General features: G+C 45.6%; 1 protein-coding gene across 2 annotated transcripts in view; it reads right to left on the minus strand.

The window, feature by feature from the left end:
* Positions 1-16,046, minus strand: part of LOC133535490 (calmodulin-binding transcription activator 1-like) — a 202,284-nt gene that overhangs the window by 99,068 nt on the left and 87,170 nt on the right. The window lies entirely within an intron of this gene.

Consider the following 16,046-nt stretch of genomic DNA (forward strand, 5'->3'; position numbering starts at 1 on the left):
AGGTAAAATGAGAATCCACTAAAGCTCACATGATTGGGAGAGGAGCTGGCTGTCAGTGTGTTCAGTTTTGGCTCTTATCATTGCTTTATCATTCTATTTTTATAACCGGGTCGAAACTGACCCTAACAACACCAAGGGCATAATTTCGACCAGAGCATTTTATAATTTAGTGAAAAAAATTAAAATGTTTTATTTTGTCGACAAAGAGGTTCCTGACAAAGTCAAAAAGCTTTGATGCAAAAAAATAAATGTATGTGGTGTTTTTTATGCATTTAAAAACTAAAACGGGTCGGTGCCGACCCTAACACAAGACGAAGATTAACCTTCTGTTGCTGCAAAAAGCTTTGATGCAAAAAAATAAATGTATGTGGTGTTTTTTATGCATTTAAAAACTAAAACGGGTCGGTGCCGACCCTAACACATGTAGCTTACCACCACCAGGTGTGAATGAATGATGGGTTCCCACTCCCCTGTGATTGCTTTGAGTATCTAACAATAGTCTTGTGTTAGGGTCAGCACCGACCCGTTTTAGTTTTTAAATGCATAAAAAACACCACATACGTTTATTTTTTTAAGCTTTTTGACTTTGTCAGGAACCTCTTTGTCGACAAAATAAAACATTTTAATTTTTTTTCACTAAATTATAAAATGCTCTGGTCGAAATTATGCCCTTGGTGTTGTTAGGGTCGGTTTCGACCCAGTTATAAAAATAAGATGATAAAGCAATGATAAGAGCCAAAACTGAACACACTGACAGCCAGCTCCTCTCCCAATCATGTGAGCTTTAGTGGATTCTCATTTTACCTTGTTATCTTGTACAAAAACAAACAAAAGACGGACACTGAAAGTGTCACTTTTTGCCACTCTGATTTTGTTTTTTTATTAGTTTTGGAACTAGTAATCTATTTATCTTGGTTTCATTTGCTTGATTGGTTGTTGTTTGTTTGATGTTGGATTTCTGTTGCTGCAAAAAAATACTTTTTATTCTTTTTCTTGAAGTAAATATATATGGGTCGAAATTGACCCGTAACATCGTAGATGTTACTATAGTTACAATTCTTAAAATGAAAAAAATGAATAAAACACATTTATTTAAGAGATGTGTTCTGTCATGCCCGGCTCTGCCGGTTAGTGTTTGGGGCACTTTGGTCCTCCGACCCGCAGGTGGAGCTGTCGGTTGCTGCCGGTTAGTGTTTGGGGCACTTTGGTCCTCCGACCCGCAGGTGGAGCTGGTCTGTTGCTGCCGGTTAGTGTTTGGGGCACTTTGGTCCTCCGACCCGCAGGTGGAGCTGGTCTGTGAAGACGTGCAACATCTCAGAGGGCTGCTGATTGGGCGGCCTATAAAAGGCCTCCCATCAGCATGCTCTCTCTCTCATGCTCTCTCTCTTTCTCTCTCTCGTCCCACAGGCACATTCGTTTGGTGACCGTATGGTCACGGCAACGACGGCCGGGATTAGCACCACACTAACACCCTTTTGGGACAACACTCATTTACTGATACATTCCTTGGTTAATTCACATTACTGATCACTGATACATGTTGTAAATAAAAGATCTGTTGGCTAAAATGTACAAATCGGTGTGGTCTCCCTTAATGTTACAGCCACTAACAAGCCAGTGGTTGTGACATATGGGGGCTCGTCCGATCTTTGGTAGTAACTTTAGGCTATGGTAATTCCTTCTACTGGCTATGGCAGCGTAGGAAGGTGCGTAGAGCTCTTTGTATTGAGTATTCCTTCTACTGGCTTTTGGAGCGTAGGAAGGTGAGTAGAGCTGAGTTACTAATTGTGAACTGCTAATAGTCAGTTGGGGCCTGTTATCAGTTAGTTAATTGGGGGATCTACTGATTTGTACTTTTGAGGCTTTGTTTGACCGTGCAAGTTAGGTAGACACTGAATTGTTTGTTCCAGCCATCTTGGTTTATTTTCATTGCAGTTTGTAGCATTGCATTCAGCCTCTTAGGAGCTGTCGCCTTTATCCCCATCTAGTACGGGTTCTAGGTTCCTGCTGTCACAGAGCCTGGGCGAGGGCACCGCCTTGGAGAAACGGCTGAATCGGCTTTGTCGGGATGGTACGTCTCCACAGGTATTGGTGAGTAAATGATCCTCGTCCTCGGGCTCTGTGTGAAAATAGATTAGTCTAGTGGGGGGAAAATGTTTAGGGGGATGCTCCGAGGTTAGTTTGCTGTGTTAACATAACTGTAATGTTTTAGAGACCTGGTTAGATTGGTTGGAGAGAGAGAGCCTAGCGTAATTAGAGCTAGTTTTTGGTTGGGTTGTTTTTTCAGTAGTTTCATTGTTGGTTTGGTACAGTAGCCAGATTGGTACTGACGGCCTGGGTTGAGCAGGATGGAGGCTTTTGTGGAAGCACCATCTGAGAAATTGTTGTTTGCCCTTAATAAGGAACAGTTGTTGCAATTGGCAGAAAAGTATGGCATGGAATTGTCATCAGCCATTAGAACTGGTAAGAAGGGACCCTTGCGTGACTCCATTCACGAGTTTTTGTGTGAGCAGAGCATTTTGCCTTCAGGAAAAGGTGGTGACGCTCATGTGAAGGGTATGTCAGAGCCTATGCAGTCAGAGAGGGTAGGCATACTGACTTTTGAGCAACAAAGAGAGATGAAGGCACTTGAATTTGAGTGGGCGCAACAGGCTAAGGAGAAAGAACGTTTTTTTGAACTGGAAAAAATCAAATTAGAACGAGAATTGCAACAGAAAGCAGATATGGAGAGACTCAAATTTGAAAAAGAAATGGATTTGAAAAAAGGTGAAATGGACCTTACAGTACAGCTTGAGAAAATTAAAATTGAACAGGATCGTTTGAAACTAATGTCAGAAGGTAAGATTAGTGGAAATCTGTCCGGGTCAAGTATGGATAGCATGGTAAAGTATGTTCCAAAGTTTGACGAACGCGACCCAGACGTGTTTTTCTCACTGTTTGAACAGATGGCCTCTGACAAAAAGTGGAGTGAAGAGGATAGAACGGTGCTTTTGCAAACTGTACTAGTAGGACGCGCACGGGAGGCATACTTGGCATTAACACCTGTTGATAGGCACAAGTATGCTGAGGTGAAAAAAGCGGTCTTGAAATGTTATGAACTGAATCCAGAAGCTTACAGACAACGTTTCAGAAACTGGCGTAAACGTGCTAATCAGACCCATGCTGAAGTGGCAAGAGAGTTGAGTACTTATTTTAACCGGTGGCTCACTTCAGAGTCTGTCTCAACTTACGAAAATTTGCGTGATTTGTTGATTTTGGAGCAGTTTAAGAACATTGTACCAGATCGAATTGCAACCTACATTAATGAGCAAAAGGCAAAGTCAGTGGAGGAGGCAGCCTCGCTTGCTGATACCTTTGTGTTGACTCATAAACGTAAGCCTTACAGCTTTCCTCCACGGTATAATAGCCACCAACGTTATGATCCTGCTCGTTCTCCTCCACAACGTTCTCCTCGTTATGGTCGTAGTTCAAATCGATCCAATTATGGCAATTCCAGTAATGTTCCTAAATTTGATAATGGAAGTAGCAAATCTCGCCCAAGCCCGACGAATAAATGTCATTACTGTTTGCAGGAGGGACATTGGAAAAAGGACTGCCCGCTGTTGAAAGGCCGTAAATCTAATGCCAAGGTAGCTGGGTGTGTTTCTGTTGTGCATCCAGTTGATTTTGGCGTCTCTGATCTAACACCGTTACCTCGTTTGGAAGTTCATTGTGAGCAAGTGATTGAAGATGGTGCATCTGTGTCAGACGAGCAGACGAAATCAGTAGAGTCAGCTGCGTCTGATTTCGCTCCATTCATTAGTGATGGCTGGGTGTCATTGGTTGGAGAGACACAAAAAGTTCCAGTTAAAATCTTAAGAGACACTGGGGCATCTGAGAGTTTCATTTCTGGAGCAGTTTTGCCATTTTACACAGCATCTGACACTGGGAAATGTGTTTTGATTAGAGGAATAGGCATGCAGTCATTTTCTGTACCGTTGCACAAAATTCACTTGTGTTCAGGATTTGTGAATGGGGAGGTGACTATTGCTGTGAGACCGTCTCTGCCTATGCAGGATATCCATGTAATTCTGGGGAACAATTTGGGTGGGTGTTTAGTTTCTCCACCTCCAGTTGTTACACCTGTACCGCTATCTGTAGAGGAGCCAGACGCGTGTTGTCAAGAATTCCCAGAAGTGTTTACTGCTTGTGCTGTGACTAGGGCAATGTCTCGCACGCAGGCGCAATCGTCGGATGTGTCCAAATCTGTGCCTATTTTTGTTCCTGAGCTGCCCGAACCTCTGTCATGTCAAGATTTAATTGAGGCACAAAAGAATGATCAGAGCTTTGAGAAATATTTTGCCTTAGTTTCTACTGATCCAACGATGGGTTACTTCATTCAGAATGGCGTTTTGCTGCATACGTGGTTGCCAGGTGTTGATCCTGAAGTGGCAGGTCAGGTGATTCAAGTGATGATACCTGACAAATACCGTGATTTGATTTTGAGAACAGCCCATGGAGCAGAGTCTGGGCATTTTGGAGTTAAGAAAACCTACCGACGTCTTTTGGAACATTTTTACTGGCCACGGATGAAACGCCATGTATCTAGATTTGTCAAAGCATGTCATGTTTGCCAGGTTGCGAAACAGAGTACTCCCATTAAACCTGCACCACTTCAACCTATTCCGTCTGTTGGCACACCATTTGAGCATCTCATTATTGATTGTGTAGGTCCACTACCCCCTTCGAAATCTGGTTGTGTGTACCTCTTTACCATCATGTGCCAGGCCACTCGGTATCCAGCAGCGTATGCCTTGAGAACAATTACCACAAGGTCAATATTGAAATGTTTGTCTGAATTCATTTCTGTCTTTGGCATTCCAAAGGTAATTCAGAGCGACAGAGGGTCTAACTTTACCTCCAGAACATTTGCTGCAGCGTTGAAGTCGATGCAGGTGAAGCACAATTTGAGCAGCGCGTATCACGCACAGAGTCAGGGGGCATTGGAGCGCTGGCATGCCACGTTGAAGTCTCTCTTGCGCGCTTACTGTGTTGAGATGCGGAGAGATTGGGAGGAGGCGTTGCCATGGCTCTTGTTGTCTGCGCGTGGTGTAGTTCGAGAAAGCACTGGTTTTAGTCCAAATGACCTAGTCTTTGGCCACAAAGTCCGGACCTCACTGTCTGTTTTAAATGCCAATCTGGATCTGCAGAACACTCCCGTCAGTTTCACTGAGTATGTAGATGGTTTTCGTCGTAGGCTGTTGCTTGCATGGAAAGAGGCAACCGAGCATTTGACTAAAGCTCAGGTGAAAATGAAGCTGCGTTATGGCCGTAAAGCGAAGATCAGAGTTTTCAATCCAGGTGATCAAGTTTTAGCTTTGCTGCCCATTCCGGGGTCACCATTTACAGCAAAATACTCTGGTCCATTTACAGTTATGAGCCAAGTGTCAGATCTCTATTATTTACTGTCAACTCCTGATCGTAAACGATCACAGCAACTGTGTCATGTGAATTTACTCAAGCCTTACCACTCTGCAGGTTCCGACAAGGCGGGTGGGATTGCTGCGAGTCCAGTGGGTCTAGCCGTTGGGGTTGGGGAACCGCTCAACTGGCCGGAGGTGGCAGCTTGGGATGAAGTGCGCGCACCTGATGATTCAGTGTTACACGGGCGCTTAGAAAATACTCAGCAGTTAAAGGAGCTAGATAGTCTCCTCGGTCATTTAAGTGAGGTACAGCGTAAACAGTTGTCGGATTTGATTTTTGAGTTTTTGCCTTTGTTTTCCGACACTCCAACCTGTACCACACTAATTGAACATGACATTGACACACAGGGGGCCCGCCCAATACGACAAAGATTTTATCGAGTGGCTCCCGATAAACAGAAGAGTATGGAGGACAGTGTGCAGTATCTGCTTGATCATGGTCTCGCCAAGCCATTTTACTCCAGTTGGGCATCGCCATGTCTACTGGTGAAAAAGTCAGATAACACCTATAGATTCTGTACGGATTATAGGAAAGTAAATGCTGTGACTAGACCAGATTCTTTTCCATTGCCACGTATCGAGGACTGTGTGGATCAGGTTGGGAGTGCTCGTTATGTCAGCAAATTTGATTTATTGAAAGGTTACTATCAAGTGCCTTTGACGCAGAGAGCGCAGGAGATATCTGCATTCATTACCTCTTCCGGTTTGTACTCGTATACTCGAATGAGCTTCGGTTTGCGGAATGCTCCTGCAACCTTCCAACGGCTCATGAATAGGGTCGTTGGGGGGCTGCAGGGGTGCGCGGTTTATTTGGACGACGCCGTTTGTCATTCAGACAGTTGGGACGAACATTTGGCTCGCATTCGAGCGCTTTTCCAGAGGTTGGTGGCAGCAAACCTCACAGTAAATTTAGCGAAATGCGAGTTTGCGCGTGCCACAGTCGTCTATTTGGGTAAAGTAGTCGGCCAGGGGATGGTGCGGCCCGTTAACGCAAAGGTGGCAGCTATTGATAATTTCCCTGTGCCGGCGACGAAGAAAGAACTTATGCGCTTTTTGGGTATGATCGGGTACTACCGCAATTTTTGCTGCAATTTTTCAACTGTTGTATCTCCTCTGACCAATTTGTTGAAGGGTGGCGCCAAATTCATTTGGTCGGAGGAGTGTCAGCAGGCTTTCCAGAATGCAAAGCTTTTGTTAACATCAGCTCCGGTCCTGGCTGCACCCAAACTGGATCTGCCATTCCAGCTGCAGGTGGATGCAAGCCAGGTGGGAGCAGGGGCGGTCCTCCTGCAGGCTGATGATGATGGAGTAGCCAGACCGGTTTGCTATTTTTCAAAAAAATTCAACAAATACCAATTTGATTATTCAGTGATTGAAAAGGAAGCATTAGCATTGATTTGGGCATTGCAACACTTTGAAGTCTATGTGGGAGGGGGTCTCCATCCAATTGTGGTCTACTCAGATCACAACCCTCTCACTTTTCTACAGTCTTTCAAAGGGTCCACCAACCAGCGCCTGTTGCGCTGGGCACTGTTTCTGCAGCCATTCCACCTGTTGATCCGCCATATTCGCGGGGTGGAAAATGTAATGGCTGATGCGCTCTCTCGGGCTCTGGACCAGGAGGTCTAATCATCTCCACTCACTCCTAACCTGCGGTTTTTCTCTGTTTCCCTTAAAGGTCGCTGTCCGGGTACCAGGATTTGCTGGGTGCAGGGAAGGTCGGAGGGTAAGGAGGGTGTTTGGGATGGTTTGGGTTCTGGTTGGTCTGGGGTGGAGGGGAGGTGCGTCATTGGGACTAGAATATAGCTACTGGGGCTACTGTAGGTTTTGGTTTTCTATTTTTTGATGGTGCTTCAGAGACCCAGTTAACACGGGTCTCTGTTTTTAAGGGGGGGGATGTCATGCCCGGCTCTGCCGGTTAGTGTTTGGGGCACTTTGGTCCTCCGACCCGCAGGTGGAGCTGTCGGTTGCTGCCGGTTAGTGTTTGGGGCACTTTGGTCCTCCGACCCGCAGGTGGAGCTGGTCTGTTGCTGCCGGTTAGTGTTTGGGGCACTTTGGTCCTCCGACCCGCAGGTGGAGCTGGTCTGTGAAGACGTGCAACATCTCAGAGGGCTGCTGATTGGGCGGCCTATAAAAGGCCTCCCATCAGCATGCTCTCTCTCTCATGCTCTCTCTCTTTCTCTCTCTCGTCCCACAGGCACATTCGTTTGGTGACCGTATGGTCACGGCAACGACGGCCGGGATTAGCACCACACTAACACCCTTTTGGGACAACACTCATTTACTGATACATTCCTTGGTTAATTCACATTACTGATCACTGATACATGTTGTAAATAAAAGATCTGTTGGCTAAAATGTACAAATCGGTGTGGTCTCCCTTAATGTTACAGCCACTAACAAGCCCTTAGTAATAGTTAGGTAACACAACAACCTTTTTTTTCATTTATATGATTCTCTTGAGGTTCGTTTTACCATTTTCAAAAAATGAAATGGAGGGGTATACTGACAAAAAAAAGGCCCAAGGGCCCAAACCAAAAATATTAAAACCAATATTTTCAAGGATAAGGAAGCCTAACAAGGTAACCAAGAGATGAGAAATAAATTGGATGATAGATAATTATTTTTAGTGTATTTTACAGCTGATTTAAGACATGGGTCAAAACCGACCCGTTAACATAAGAGATGGTAACAGAAAGCTAACACAAGAGGAAGGTTAAAAGAGGGACATGAAGAGAAGAGGTGTGAGGACACAAAGTTAACAGAAGAATTTCAGCATGTGTTGAAAGTCAAAGCTGCTGTTCGGCCAGCAATTAGGGGTAGTGAACCTCTGGCTGTAGAACCAGATGTGGCTCTTTTGAGGACTGCACCTGGCTCTCAGATACATCAGAGCTGACAGTGCTTAACACCAGACCTGGGCAGATGAGGCCCGGGGGCCCACCGGACATTCCCAAATCATGTTTGTAGATCTTCAAGATGGAAATTGTAGCTGCCATCATGATGTTCAGTCATGTTTTCTAAGCACCGGGAATCTTGAACTATACAAAGTAATTCAATGGTTGAAATCTGCTCTTTTGCATGATATAATAGTTACTATGCTAATATAATGAGTTACTATGCTAATCTAATTAGTTACTATGGTCATTTAAGTCCCGGCAGCTCCGACGAGGCACCAAACAGTGTGGGTGGGGAGCGTTTCCACAGAGTGTTTCCAGAGCAGTCAACCTGAACTGCAGTTCTCAGGGACAGATGCGGAAATACATTTTTACAAGAAAGTTCTAAAGCTTAGTGGGGGCGGCATGGCGTAGTGGGTAGAGCGGCCTTGCCAGAAACCTGATGGTTGCAGGTTCGCTTCCCACCTATTAACATCCAAATCGCTGCCGTTGTGTCCTTGGGCAGGACACTTCACCCTTTGCCCCCGGTGCCGCTCACACTGGTGAATGAATGATTGGTGGTGGTCGGAGGGGCCGTATGTGCAAACTGGCAGCCACGCCTCCGTCAGTCTACCCCAGGGCAGCTGTGGCTACAGATGTAGCTTACCACCACCAGGTGTGAATGAATGATGGGTTCCCACTTCTCTGTGATCGCTTTGAGTATCTAACAATAGAAAAGCGCGATATAAATCTAATCCATTATTATTATTATTATTATATCAGATATATAAGATTGTAAGTGAGGTTTTTTTTCCTCCTCACTTTCATATTTTGATGTGTTTGTTGCACTTTTGTTGCGTTTTGCTTGATTGTAAAACATGTCGATCGAAAGGTGGTGTTGTCAATATTCAGTGTTTTATCCTTCATAGTTAATATTGTAAATCCCACATTCTTTATTTTCATGTACATTCTGAGTGTCTCCATCCATTTTCTACCGCTTATTCCCTTTTGGGGTCGCTGGCGCCTATCTCAGCTACAATCGGGCGGAAGGCGGGGTACACCCTGGACAAGTCGCCACCTCATCGCAGGGCCAACACAGATAGACAGACAACATTCACACTCACATTCACACACTAGGGCCAATTTAGTGTTGCCAATCAACCTATCCCCAGGTGCATGTCTTTGGAGGTGGGAGGAAGCCGGAGTAGAACCCACGCATTCACGGGGAGAACATGCAAACTCCACACAGAAAGATCCCGAGCCTGGGATTGAACCCAAGACTGCAGGACCTTCGTATTGTGAGGCAGACGCACTAACCCCTCTGCCACCGTGAAGCCCTCTGAGTGTCTCGTTCAGTGAAAAAAATGTAAAATTCCATTCTGTTTTTTAAGAGAGTCTCTCATAACTTTTTTAGCATTCGATCAGACATTATTGGGAGTTTTTGTATTAGTGTTCCTAAAATTCAGATGTACTGGCCCCCAGACACTTTTTTTTCCTCTAAATTTGGCCCCCGAGTTAAAATAAATGCCCTGGCCTGCCTAACACGATTAGTAATAAATAATTCCACTGGTAATCAGTGTTAAAAATAACGTACAACATACAAAACAGTCTCACGCATTTTCATCCATCCATCTGTTTTCTACTCTGTGTGTGTGCGTGTGTGTGCATGTGCGTGAGTGTGTATGTTTATGTGCACGTGTGTACGTGTGTGTGTGTGCATGTGTGTGTGTGTGCGTGTGTGTGTATGTGCGCATGTGTATGTGTGCGCGTGTGTGTGATCGTGTGCGTGCATGTGTGTGTGTGCGTGTGTGTGTATGTGCGCTTGTGTATGTGTGTGTGTGATCGTGTGCGTGCATGTGTGTGTGTGTGCGGGTGTGTATGTGCACGTGTGTATGTGTGCGCGTGTGTGTGTATGTGCGCGTGTGTTTGTGTGCGCGTGTGTGTGTGTGTGTGTATGTGCGCGTGTGTGTGCGTGTGCATGTGTGTGTGTGCGTGTGTGTACGTGCGCGTGTGTAAGTGTGCGCGTGTGTGTATGTGCGCGTGCATGTGTGTGTGTGCGTGTGTGTGTATGTGCGCGTGTGTATGTGTGTGTGTGATCGTGTGCGTGCATGTGTGTGTGCGCGCGTGTGTGTGTATGTGCGCGTGTGTATGTGTGTGTGTGTGATCGTGTGCGTGCGTGTGTGTATGTGGGCGTGTGTATGTGTGTGTGTGTGATTGTGTGCGTGCATGTGTGTGTGTGCGCGTGTATGTGCACGTGTGTATGTGTGCGCGTGTGTGTGTATGTGTGCGTGTGTGTGTACGTGCGCGTGTGTGTGTGCGCGTGTGTGTGTGATCGTGTGCGTGCATGTGTGTGTGTGCGTGTATGTGCGCTTGTGTATGTGTGTGTGTGTGTGTGATCGTGTGCGTGCATGTGTGTGTGTGCGTGTGTATGTGCACGTGTGTATGTGTGCGCGTGTGTGTGTATGTGTGCGTGCATGTGTGTGTGTGCGTGTGTGTGATCGTGTGCGTGCATGTGTGTGTGTGCGTGTGTATGTGCACGTGTTATGTGTGCGCTTGTGTGTGTATGTGTGCGTGTGTGTGTATGTGCGCGTGTGTTTGTGTGCGCGTGTGTGTGTGCGTGTATGTGCACGTGTGTGTGCGCGTGCATGTGTGTGTGTGCATGTGTGTACGTGCGCGTGTGTATGTGTGCGCGTGTGTGTGTATGTGCGCGTGTGTGTGTGTATGTGCGCGTGCATGTGTGTGTGTGCGTGGGTGTGTATGTGCGCGTGTGTATGTGTGTGTGGGTGTGATCGTGTGCGTGCATGTGTGTGTGCGTGTGTGTATGTGCGCGTGTGTATGTGTGTGCATGTGATCGTGTGCGTGCGTGTGTGTGTGTGTGTGTGTGTGTGTGTGCGCGTGTGTGTAAGTGCGCGTGTGTGTGGGTGTGCGTGCATGTGTGTGTGTGCGTGTGTGTGTATGTGTGCTTGTGTGCGCGTGTGTGTATGTGTGTATGTGCGCGTGTGTACGTGCGCGTGTGTGTGCGCGTGTGTGTGTATGTGCGCGTGCATGTGTGTGTGTGCGTGTGTGTACGTGCGCGTGTGTATGTGTGCGCGTGTGTGTGTGTGCGCGTGTGTGCGCGCGTGTGTGTATGTGCGCGTGTTTATGTGTGCGCGCGTGTGTGTGTATGTGCGCGTGTTTATGTGTGCGCGCGTGTGTGTGTATGTGCGCGTGCATGTGTGTGTGTGCGTGTGTGTATGTGCGCGTGTGTCTGTGTGTGTGCGCGTGTATGTGCGTGCGTGTGCGCGTGTGTGTGTGCGTGTATGTGCACGTGTGAATGTGTGTGTGTGTGTATGTGCACATGTGTGTGTGTGTGTGTGTTCATTTTAGCCTTATCTCCTGACAACAGCAGCAATCAATAAACTAACAGATCCACACAAGTGTACACAGTCTTTATCCCACAATCTCTTCATTTTCTCTCAGTCCCTCCTTTCTCATCTCTTCTCTCTCATCTTCTCCTCTCATCCTTCCATCACTGGGGTCCTCTGCCCTGGTCTGAGTGGGCACATGTGGGCCTGGGCCATCACAATTTAAAGTGGAGTGTAGTACAATTGAATTTGCTTTCAGCTGATTTTCTTTGACACTGCAAATCTGTTCTGTTTTTTGGAGGAGAGCCTGCCAGCGTTGGAGACCCCCCTGGACCCCCCTAGACCCCCCTAGACCCCCCCTAGACCCCCACTCACCATAGTGTGGGAGTCAGCTCAGGGTGATGCTTCTTATTATGTTATGGAGACCATAGGTGAGGTGAGATGGGTGTGATATTACAGCCTCAAGTCTTTTTCAACACCATGCCATCAGCCTGGCACAACTATCTTTGGGCACTTTCTCTCATTCCTCTTTGCAGCACCTCTCAAGCTCCATCAGGTTGGATGCATTGTTTTGTTTTTTTATCCAGGATGTCTCTGTATATTGCTGCTTTCATATTTCCCTCAATCCTGACTAGTCTCCCAGTTCCTGTCACTGAAAAGCATCCCCACACCATGATGCTGCCACCACCATGCTTCACTGTAGGCATGGTACTGGTGGTGATGAGCATTGTCTGCTTTCTTCCAAACATTCACGCCAAAGACTTCAATCTTTCTAGAATTTACTTTCACATGATCAAAGAGTCTCTCAGGTGCATTTTGGCATCCCTACAGTGAAGCGTGGTGGTGGCAGCATCATGGTGTGGGGATGCTTTTCAGCGGCAGGAACTCGGAGACTAGTCAGGATTGAGGGAAATATGAAAGCAGCAATATACAGAGACATCCTGGATAAAACCAACACTTCCCATCCAACCTGATGGAGCATGAGAGGTGCTGCAAAGAGGAATGAGAGAAAGTGGCCAAAGATAGGTGTGCCCAGCTGGTGGCATGGTGTTGAAAAAGACTTGAGGCTGTAATTGTAATTGTAATTGTTGCCAAAGGTGCATCAACTAAGTGTTGAGCAAAGACTGTCAATACTTATGTACATGTCATTTCTTTCCCAAACATTTCTACTATGTTGCCATGACAACTACATGGTATTTTATTTCAACCATGTTCCCATGACAACTACATGGTACTTTATTTCAACCAAGTTGCCATGACAACCACATGGTACCTTCTTTCAACCAAGTTCCCATGACAACTACGTGGTACCTTCTTTCAACCATGTTCCCATGACAACTACATGGTACTTTATTTCAACCAAGTTGCCATGACAACCACATGGTACCTTCTTTCAACTATGTTCCCATGACAACTACATGGTAGCTCCTTTCAACCATGTTGCCATGACAACTACATGGTACTTTATTTCAACCAAGTTGCCATGACAACCACATGGTACCTTCTTTCAACTATGTTCCCATGACAACTACATGGTAGCTCCTTTCTACTATGTTCCCATGACAACTACATGGTACCTTCTTTCAACCAAGTTCCCATGACAGCTACATGGTACCTTATTTCAACCATGTTCCCATGACAACTACATGGTTCTTTATTTCAACCATGTTGCCATGACAACCACATGGTACCTTCTTTCAACCAAGTTCCCATGACAACTACATGGTACATTATTTCAACTAAGTTGCCTTGACAACCACATGGTACCTTCTTTCAACTATGTTCCCATGACAACTACATGGTACCTTCTTTCAACCAAGTTCCCATGACAACTACATGGTTCTTTATTTCAACCATGTTGCCATGACAACTACATGGTACCTTCTTTCAACCAAGTTCCCATGACAACTACATGATACTTTATTTCAACTAAGTTCCCATGACATTATTTTGATTACATTTACAATGAAAACCTTTTCACCTTGTCTTTTTGGGGTATTGTGTGTGTAATTTTGAGGGCAGAGCTGAATGAACAGGATGGTGCACACATCCAGGCTGCTGTTGCTGATGTAAAAAGAGTGAGAAGAGAGAAGAGACGGAGTGGGCTGTGGAGTGTGTCCGGTCAAGGGAGGAAAGGAGGGACATTATTTTGTGATGATGAGCTATTCCAGGGAGAGGACAAATGAAGGTCATTGATGGCGCACGCACATCTAAATGTCACCGTGGGATTAGGTGTGATGGCGTCTCACGTCATGTCTAAACGGGATTATATCTCACTGTTGCTCAATATCAGCCACATGACTGCTGCTGCTGCTCGAGAGCGGAGGTGAGGCGGCAGCACAAGCAATCCTTGACAAATCCATGGTCAGCCTGGACTGTGATGCTGGACTCAGGCCGCTCCTGACACACAGGTGGGGCCCCTGCATGGGGCCAGGAGGATCACCACAGGTGGGGCCCCTGCATGGGGGCCAGGAGGGGACCTGCTCCTATCTCTCATATATTCAACACAGCAAGACACCTGCTTCCTCTCTTCATCATGTATGGACAAAGCAACAACTAAACATAACTGGCTTTCCTTGTTTTACTTCCACTTCCTGTCTGGCTGAAACCTAAACGTCGTCTCCCTGACCTGTCCCTGGTTTACAATTTTATTTATTTATTCATTTATCCAGAGGTACGCCATGTCAAAGTCCAGAAGTCTAATAGCTCATTTGCATGCCTCGTCCCTGGTTAGTCTTTTAAAAGTTAAGAAACGTGTAAAACACATACAAAGATATTAAGACAAGTACAAAATGAAGACATTCAAAATAATTGGGCCCAGTTGTGCATACTCCACCCAGTTCTAGTGATCACATTACTACACCCATGATACATGCATGCATACAACATCACACATGCATGCATACAAAATGATACATGCATGCATACAACATGATACATGCATGCATACAACATGATACATGCATGCATACAACATGATACATGCATGCATACAACATGATACATGCATGCATACAACATGATACATGCATGCATACAACATGATACATGCATGCATACAACATGATACATGCATGCATACAACATGATACATGCATGCATACAACATGATACATGCATGCATACAACATGATACATGCATCCATACAACATGATACATGCATGCATACAACATGATACATGCATGCATACAACATGATACATGCATGCATACAACATGATACATGCATCCATACAACATGATACATGCATGCATACAACATGATACATGCATGCATACAACATGATACATGCATCCATACAACATGATACATACAACATGATACATGCATGCATGCAACATCATACCCACATCCATACAACATGATACATGCATCCATACAAAATGATACCTACATCCATACAACATGACACATGCATACAACATGATACATGCATGCATACAACATGATACATGCATAGAAGAGATGACATTTGAATAATTACAACATAGACATGATTATTAATATGAAAGGTGAACGTGAAAGCCAAATTCTCCCAGGAATGAATGTGTGGAGGGAAATGTTCCCAGCGCTGCCTGCAGGAGCAAAGGTCACCGCCTCTGTCGCTGACGGCGAGACACAGCTGGCAGGTGATTCGATTTCACAGGTGCTACGTGGTTATCTAATCATCTGTTGTCTTTAACAGTAAGCGGCCGAGAGTTGTTAATAGAATCTTGGAAAATGGTTCAAAAATAGAAAAACCCTTAAATTATTGTCTTCATTGGAGGAATTTAAGTTCATCTACAATTTGTTTGATTGGTATGGCATGGTATGGTAATTACTGTGTGTGAAGTGAAATGAATTCTATTTATATAGCACTTTTTCTCTAGTGACTCAAAGCGCTTTACATAGCTAATATCTAAGTTCCATTTAAGGAAGTGTGGGTGGTTACTGGGAGCAGGTGGGTCTAGGTCTTGCCCGAGGACACAATGGCAGTGACAAGGATGGCAGAAGCGGGAATTGAACCTGGAACCTTCAAGTTGCTGGCACAAGCTTTACTGCCCCAATTATTACCTTTTTTCTTCCCAGGTAGGACTGGTTGGGGAGATGGTGGAATTCATTGGGACGGACGATTATTCAGTATGAGCATGTTGGCGCGTGCACGCACACACGCACACACGCACACACACGCACACACACACACACACACACACCAACCTACCTTGAACCCCTCACCACCATGCCTCTGAATTATACATCCCTTATCCTCATACATTTACATGAATTAATACTCCACTTCCAGCTGACTCGGTGCTTTGCAGTCCAAGTGTGTTCTAGAGTGTTCCGCACGTGTAGAGCAGCCCATCAGGGGGGTGGGAGGGGGGG

Source organism: Nerophis ophidion, linkage group LG16 (genome assembly GCF_033978795.1).
Source record: "Nerophis ophidion isolate RoL-2023_Sa linkage group LG16, RoL_Noph_v1.0, whole genome shotgun sequence".
NCBI lineage: Eukaryota > Metazoa > Chordata > Actinopteri > Syngnathiformes > Syngnathidae > Nerophis > Nerophis ophidion.